Below are 6,000 nucleotides of genomic sequence, written 5' to 3'. Positions count from 1 at the left end.
CATAATAAAAATAATGGATTCGACGTACAGCACAGAAACCAGCCACCAAGTCCACCACTACCATTCTCCAGTACTCCGCCTCTAGCTTTCTGTACCCTGGCGTTTCATGTGTTCAATAAAATGCCGGTTGAGGTGAATTCACACCCACTCAGGCAGAGCGTTGCAAGTCAGATCAGGTCCTGCCTTTCGATTTACGCTTTCCTTCGTAAGGAACCGCCCGCACTGCACTCGGTGCGCAAGCGTATTGTCGATTGCCAGCCTTTCGGTTGTGCGCAGGCGGAGTTCCGGTTTGCCGGCAAGAGGCGAAGGTGGTACGCAGCTGCGCTGCCGGTTGTCTGGCGAGTAGCAGCAGCGGCGCGGTACGAGACGTTCCTGTTTCTGGGACAGGGTACAGGAGGCGGAGTCCGAACGGCGGATCAGGTAAACAAACACAGTCAGCTCCGCTGGGCCTGAGCTCAGCTGTAGGAGCTGGGGGTTGGGGGACGCTATTGGGTGTTGCTGCACATCGCCAGTCTTTGAGTGTCCCATCTGTGAGTTGCTCTCAGGCCTAGAACTAAGGCTTTTCGTGAGAACGAGTAAAAGCAGAGATCTGAGGTTCTGATTGGTTCCATCCACCAAGGTCATGAAGTTATTTCTTGGTGATTGATGAAGTCTTGATTTATTTTTGAGGATGAAGTTGACATGCATGGGTCCTGTGTGGCGCGGGTTACAGCTGCATTTAAACGAAAATAAACTTTTTTCTCTCTTCCTCTCCTTCATTTACTGTTTTGGTGGTTCTACCAAACGGCATTCGCTCCAAACGAGGAAGTGTCTTTTTAAGAGGGTACAGTTAATGACACTAGAAACCTATTGTAGTCCTCAGTAATCAGTACGTTCTGAGTATATGGCAAAGTTATGTAAGATTCTGGAAAAACAAATGACATGCAGATACCAATTAGTTTGATCTGTAGAACTTAAATGAAGAGAGAAAATGCGTTTGTAAACACTCAACAGATCACTAAACTGTTGAAAGAGAAAGGAAGTTAAAATTTCAGTTTGAAAATTCAGAATGTTTCTAGCTTATTCTGTTTTAATTTCAGATTTCTAACACCTGCAATTTTTTTTTATTAAATTTCGTGATGTAAAAGAAACATGCATTTATAAATGAATTTTCATAACCAGGCAGTACCAAAGTAGTTCCCAATCAGCGACTGCACTTGAAATGTACTTTATTATAATATCAGAATCAACTTTAATATCACTGACATATGTCATGAAATTTGTTGTTTTGGGGCAGCAGTATATTGCAATACATAAAAAAACTATAAATCACAATAAGAAATGTGTAGTGCAAAAAGAACAAACACAAAAAATGGTGAGGTCGTGTACACAGGGAAGAAACTGCTTCTGAAATGGTGAGTGTGCGTCTTCAGGCTCCAGTACCACCACCTTGATGGTAGCTATGAGAGAGGGCATGTCCTGGTTGATGGGGATTCTTACTGATGGATACTGCCTTTTTGAGGCGTTGCCTTTTGATGGTGTCCTCGATGCTGGGGAGGCTAGCGCCCATGATGGAGTTAGCTGAGTTTACAACTTTCTATAGCTTTTTCCAGTCTTGTGCAGTTGCCTCTCCATACCAGATGGTGATGCAACCAGTTAGAATGCTCTCGACATACACCTGCAGAAACTTGCGAGAGACTTTGGTGACATACCCATATGAAATATAGCTGCTGTCATGCCTCCTTTGTAATTGAATCAGTATATTGGGTCCAGGATTGATTTTCAGAGATGTTGACACCCAGGAACTTGAAACTGCTCACCTTTTCCATTACTAATCCCTCGATAAGGACTGGTGTGTGTTCCCTCGACTTCCCCTTCTTGAAGTCCACAATCTATTTCTTGGTGCAAGGTTGTTGTTGTGACACCACTCACCCATCTGATTTTTCTTGCTCCTGTACATTTCCTCATCACCGTCTGAAATTCTGCCAGCAGCAGTTGTGCCATCGGCAAATTTCTTGCTGTTGTTTGATGTGTGCCCAGCTACACAGTCATGGGTGTAGTGAGAGTAGAGCAGTGGGCTAAGAGTCCTTGAGGTGTGCCAGTGTTGATTGCCAGCAAGGAGGAGATGTTATATCTGATTCACACTGACTGTGGTCTCCCAGTGAGGAAGTTAAGAATCTAAAGTATGGAAAGTGACAGGAGCCATCACACAGCCAACAAAAACTATAACATGATAATGTTTTTGTAGTGATTGAGGGGCAGGTATTCACTGGGTTGCTAGAATATCTCTCACTCTTTGTCAAACTAGTGATACAGGATCTTTTAAGTCATACAAGGGAGCAAATGGGGCTTCCATTTCAGCATTACATCTAAAAGACCTGTTTTGAGAGACAGGTATACATACAAATATAGTTCTTCAATAGAAGTGTGCCCTTTTCTTTCAAATGAATCAGAATTAGGTTTATTATCAATGATATGTCATGAAATTTTTGTTTAGTGCCAGCAGTACAGTGCAAAACATAAATATTATTATAAGTTACATAACTAAATAGTGGAAGCGACATTACCTTGCTGTTAAGAAGAAGATGTCCTCAATAGCAGGAAGGGTAAGGATTGTGCCTGTGATGGAACTGTCTTGCGTTTACAATCCTCTGTAGCCTTTTGTGATCCTGTGCATGGGAGGCATCACACCACGCTGTAATCCAACCAGCCAGAATGCTCTGCACTGTACATTTGTAGTAACTTGCAAGAGTAGTTGGTGACATAACAGATCTAAAATTCCTAATGAAGTAAAGTTGCTGGTTTGTGTTCCGTATGATTCCATCAGTGTGTTGGGCCCAACGTAGACCCTCTGAGATGTTGACACCGGGGAAATCGAAGCTGCTCACCGTTTCCACTGCTGACCTCTCAATGAGGACTGGTGTGTGTTCTTCTGACTTCTCATCTTTGAAGTCCACGATCAATTTCTTTGTCTTGCTGGTATTGAGTGTGAGGTTGTTGCTCTGACAGCACTCAACCAACTGATCTGTCTTACTTCTGTATGCCCCCTTGTCACCATCTAAGATTCTGCCAACCACAATGGTGTCAACAGTGAATTTATAGATGGTGTTTGAGTTGCGCCTAGCCACACAATCATGGGTGTAGAGAGCACGCCCTTGAATTGCACCTGTGTTGATTGTTAACAAAGTGTTGTTATTGATCCATGCTGACTGTGGTCTCTTGGTAAGAAAGTTGAGGACCCTGTAGCAGACAGAGGTCCAGGTTTTGAAGTTCGTTGATGAATACTGAGGGGATGGTGTTGTTGATATATGTTTTGCTGTTGTCCACGTGCTCCATAGTTGAGTGGAGAGCTGGTGAAATTGCATATGCTGTGGATCTGTTGTGGTAGGTCCTTGCTCAGCTAGAAGTTAATTCTAGCCAAGGTTAACCTCTCAAAACATTTAATCAAAGTAGATGTGAGTGTTACCGAGTGATAGTCATTGAGGCAGATCAGCCTACTCTTCTTGGGCACCCGCATGATCTCTGCCCTTTTGAAGCAGGTGGGAATCTCCGACAATAGCTGTGGGAGTTTGATAATTTCCTTAAAAGCTCCAGACAGCTAGTTGGCACAGATTTACAGTACCCTGCCATGTATACAATTGGGGCCTGATGCCTTGTGAGGATTCACCCTCTGGAAGATGTTCTCATGTCGGCCTCTGAGACAGAGATCACAGGGTCAACAGATGCTGCAAGGATTAGGACAGGGATAGTATTATTCTCCCTTTCACAGTGTGTATAAAAGCATTAAGCACATTGGGGAGTGAGACCACTTACCTTTACAATTGTGCAGAATGTTTGTGAACCCTGTAGAATTTTCTCTATTTTTGCATATATATGGCCTAAAATGTGATTAGATCTTCATTCAAGTCCTAAAACCAGATAGAAAACTCAATTAAATAAATAATACAAAAAAACATAATGTTTGTTCACTAATTTGTTGGGACATGTATTTCTTGGAAAATGTATGTGAACCTTTGTTTTCAGTAACTGGTGTGACTCACTTGTACAGCAGTAACTTCAACCAAACGTTTCTGGTAACTGTTGATCAGTCCAATACGTTGGCAGTCCTCCTTGCAAAACTGCTTCAACTTTGGGATGTTCCATGCATGAACTGCTTGCTGCAGGTCCTTCCATATTTCCATACGGTTAAGGTCAGGACTTTGACTCAGCCATTCCAAAACACGAATTTTCTTCTTTTTAAATCATTCTGTTGTGATTTACTCATGTCTTTTGGATCATTGTCTTGTTGCATTATCATATGATGGACTGCTACCCTGACATTCTCCTGTACAATATCTTGATACAATTTTGAATTCATTGTTCCTTCAACGACTGCAAACTGTCCAGGCCCTGAGGCAGCAAAGCAGCCCCAGACCATGATGCTCCTTCCACCATGATTCACGGTTGGGGTGAGGTTTTGGTGTTGCTATACAGTTCCCTTTTCCCTTCAAACATAGCAATGTGCATTTCTGCCAAATAGTTCAACCTTTAGAAATATAGAAAACCTACAGCACAATACAGGCTGTTTCGGCCCACAAAGCTGTGCCGAACATGTCCTTACCTGAGAAATTACCTAGGGTTCCCCATAGCCCTCTATTTTTCTGAGCTCCATATACCTGTCCAGGAGTCTCTTAAAAGACCCTATTGTATCTGCCTCCATCACCGTCACCGGCAGCCCATTCCATGCACTCACCACTCTCTGCGTAAAAAAAAAAAAACTTACCCCTGACATCTCCTCTGTACCTACTTCCAAGCACCTTAAAACTGTGCCCTCTCGTGCTAGCCACTTCAGCCCTGGGAAAAAGCCTTACTATCTACACGATCAATGCCTCTCATCATCTTATACACCTCTATCGGGTCACCTCTCATCCTCTGTTGCTCCAAGGGAAAAAGGCTGAATTCACTGAACATATTCTCATAAGGCATGCTCTCCAATCCAGGCAATGTCCTTGTAAATCTCCTCTGCACCCTTTCTATGGTTTCCACATCCTTCCTGTAGTGAGGCGACCAGAACTGAGCATAGTACTCTAAGTGGGGTCTGACCAGGGTCCTATATAGCTGCAACATTACCTCTCGGCTCCTAAACTCAATCCCACGATTGATGAACGCCAATACACCATATGACTTCTTAACCACCAAATCAACCTGCGCAGCAGCGTTGAGTGTCCTAAGGACTCGGACCCCAATATCCCTCTGATCCTCCACACTGCCAAGAGTCTTACCATTAATACTATATTCTGTTGTCATATTTGATCTACCAAAATGAACCACCTCACACTTATCTGGGTTGATCTCCATCTACCACTTCTCAGCCCAGTTTTGCATCCTATAGATGTCCTGCCGTAACCTCTGACAGCTCTCCACACTGTCCACAGCACCTCCAACTTTTGTGTCATCAGCAAATTTACCAACCTGTCCCTCCACTTCTTCCAGGTGATTTATAAAAATCACAAAGAGTAGGGGTCCCAGAACAGATCCCTGAGGCACGCCACTGGACACTGACCTCCATGCAGAATATGACCTGTCTACAACCACTCTTTGCCTTCTGTGGGCAAGCCAGTTCTGGATCCTCAAAGCAATTTCCCCTTGGATCACATGCCTCCTTACTTTCTCAATAAGCCTTGCATGGGGTACCTTGTAAAGTGCCTTACTGAAATCCATATACACTACATCTACTGCTCTACCATCATCAATGTATTTAGTCACATCTTCATAAAATTCAGTGAGGCTGGTGAGGCATGACTTGCCCTTCACAGCCATGCTGACTATTCCTAATCATACTATGCCTCTCCAAATGTTCATAAATCCTGCCTCTCAGGATCTTCTCCATCAACTGGTCTATAATTTCCTGGGCTATCTCTACTCCCTTTCTTGAATAATTGAACAACATCCACAACCCTGGGGTTGGCGGCTATGCACCTCCATCTCCTTCGATCCCGCGACAGCACCGAGTATAGCCTCCCCTCCAGTTTGTTCTTGCTG

At 43.7% G+C, this 6,000-nt stretch overlaps 1 protein-coding gene across 3 annotated transcripts in view; it reads left to right on the top strand.

Moving 5' to 3' along the window:
- The first annotated feature begins 275 nt into the window (after positions 1-275).
- The window catches only part of tbc1d5 (TBC1 domain family, member 5), a 482,783-nt gene continuing 477,058 nt past the window's right edge, over positions 276-6,000 (top strand). For 2 of the 3 annotated variants that reach the window (XM_072253653.1, XM_072253652.1), the window contains exon 1: positions 276-420. The gene's annotated coding sequence lies outside the window, so the exon portion shown is untranslated. The remainder of the gene's footprint in view (positions 421-6,000) is intronic. The other variant, XM_072253654.1, reaches the window with a different exon arrangement.

This window comes from Mobula birostris, chromosome 3, assembly GCF_030028105.1.
Source record: "Mobula birostris isolate sMobBir1 chromosome 3, sMobBir1.hap1, whole genome shotgun sequence".
Classification (NCBI taxonomy): Eukaryota; Metazoa; Chordata; class Chondrichthyes; order Myliobatiformes; family Myliobatidae; genus Mobula; species Mobula birostris.
The sequence above is the reverse complement of the archived record's forward strand: the minus strand, read 5'-3'. Positions and strand labels throughout refer to the sequence as shown.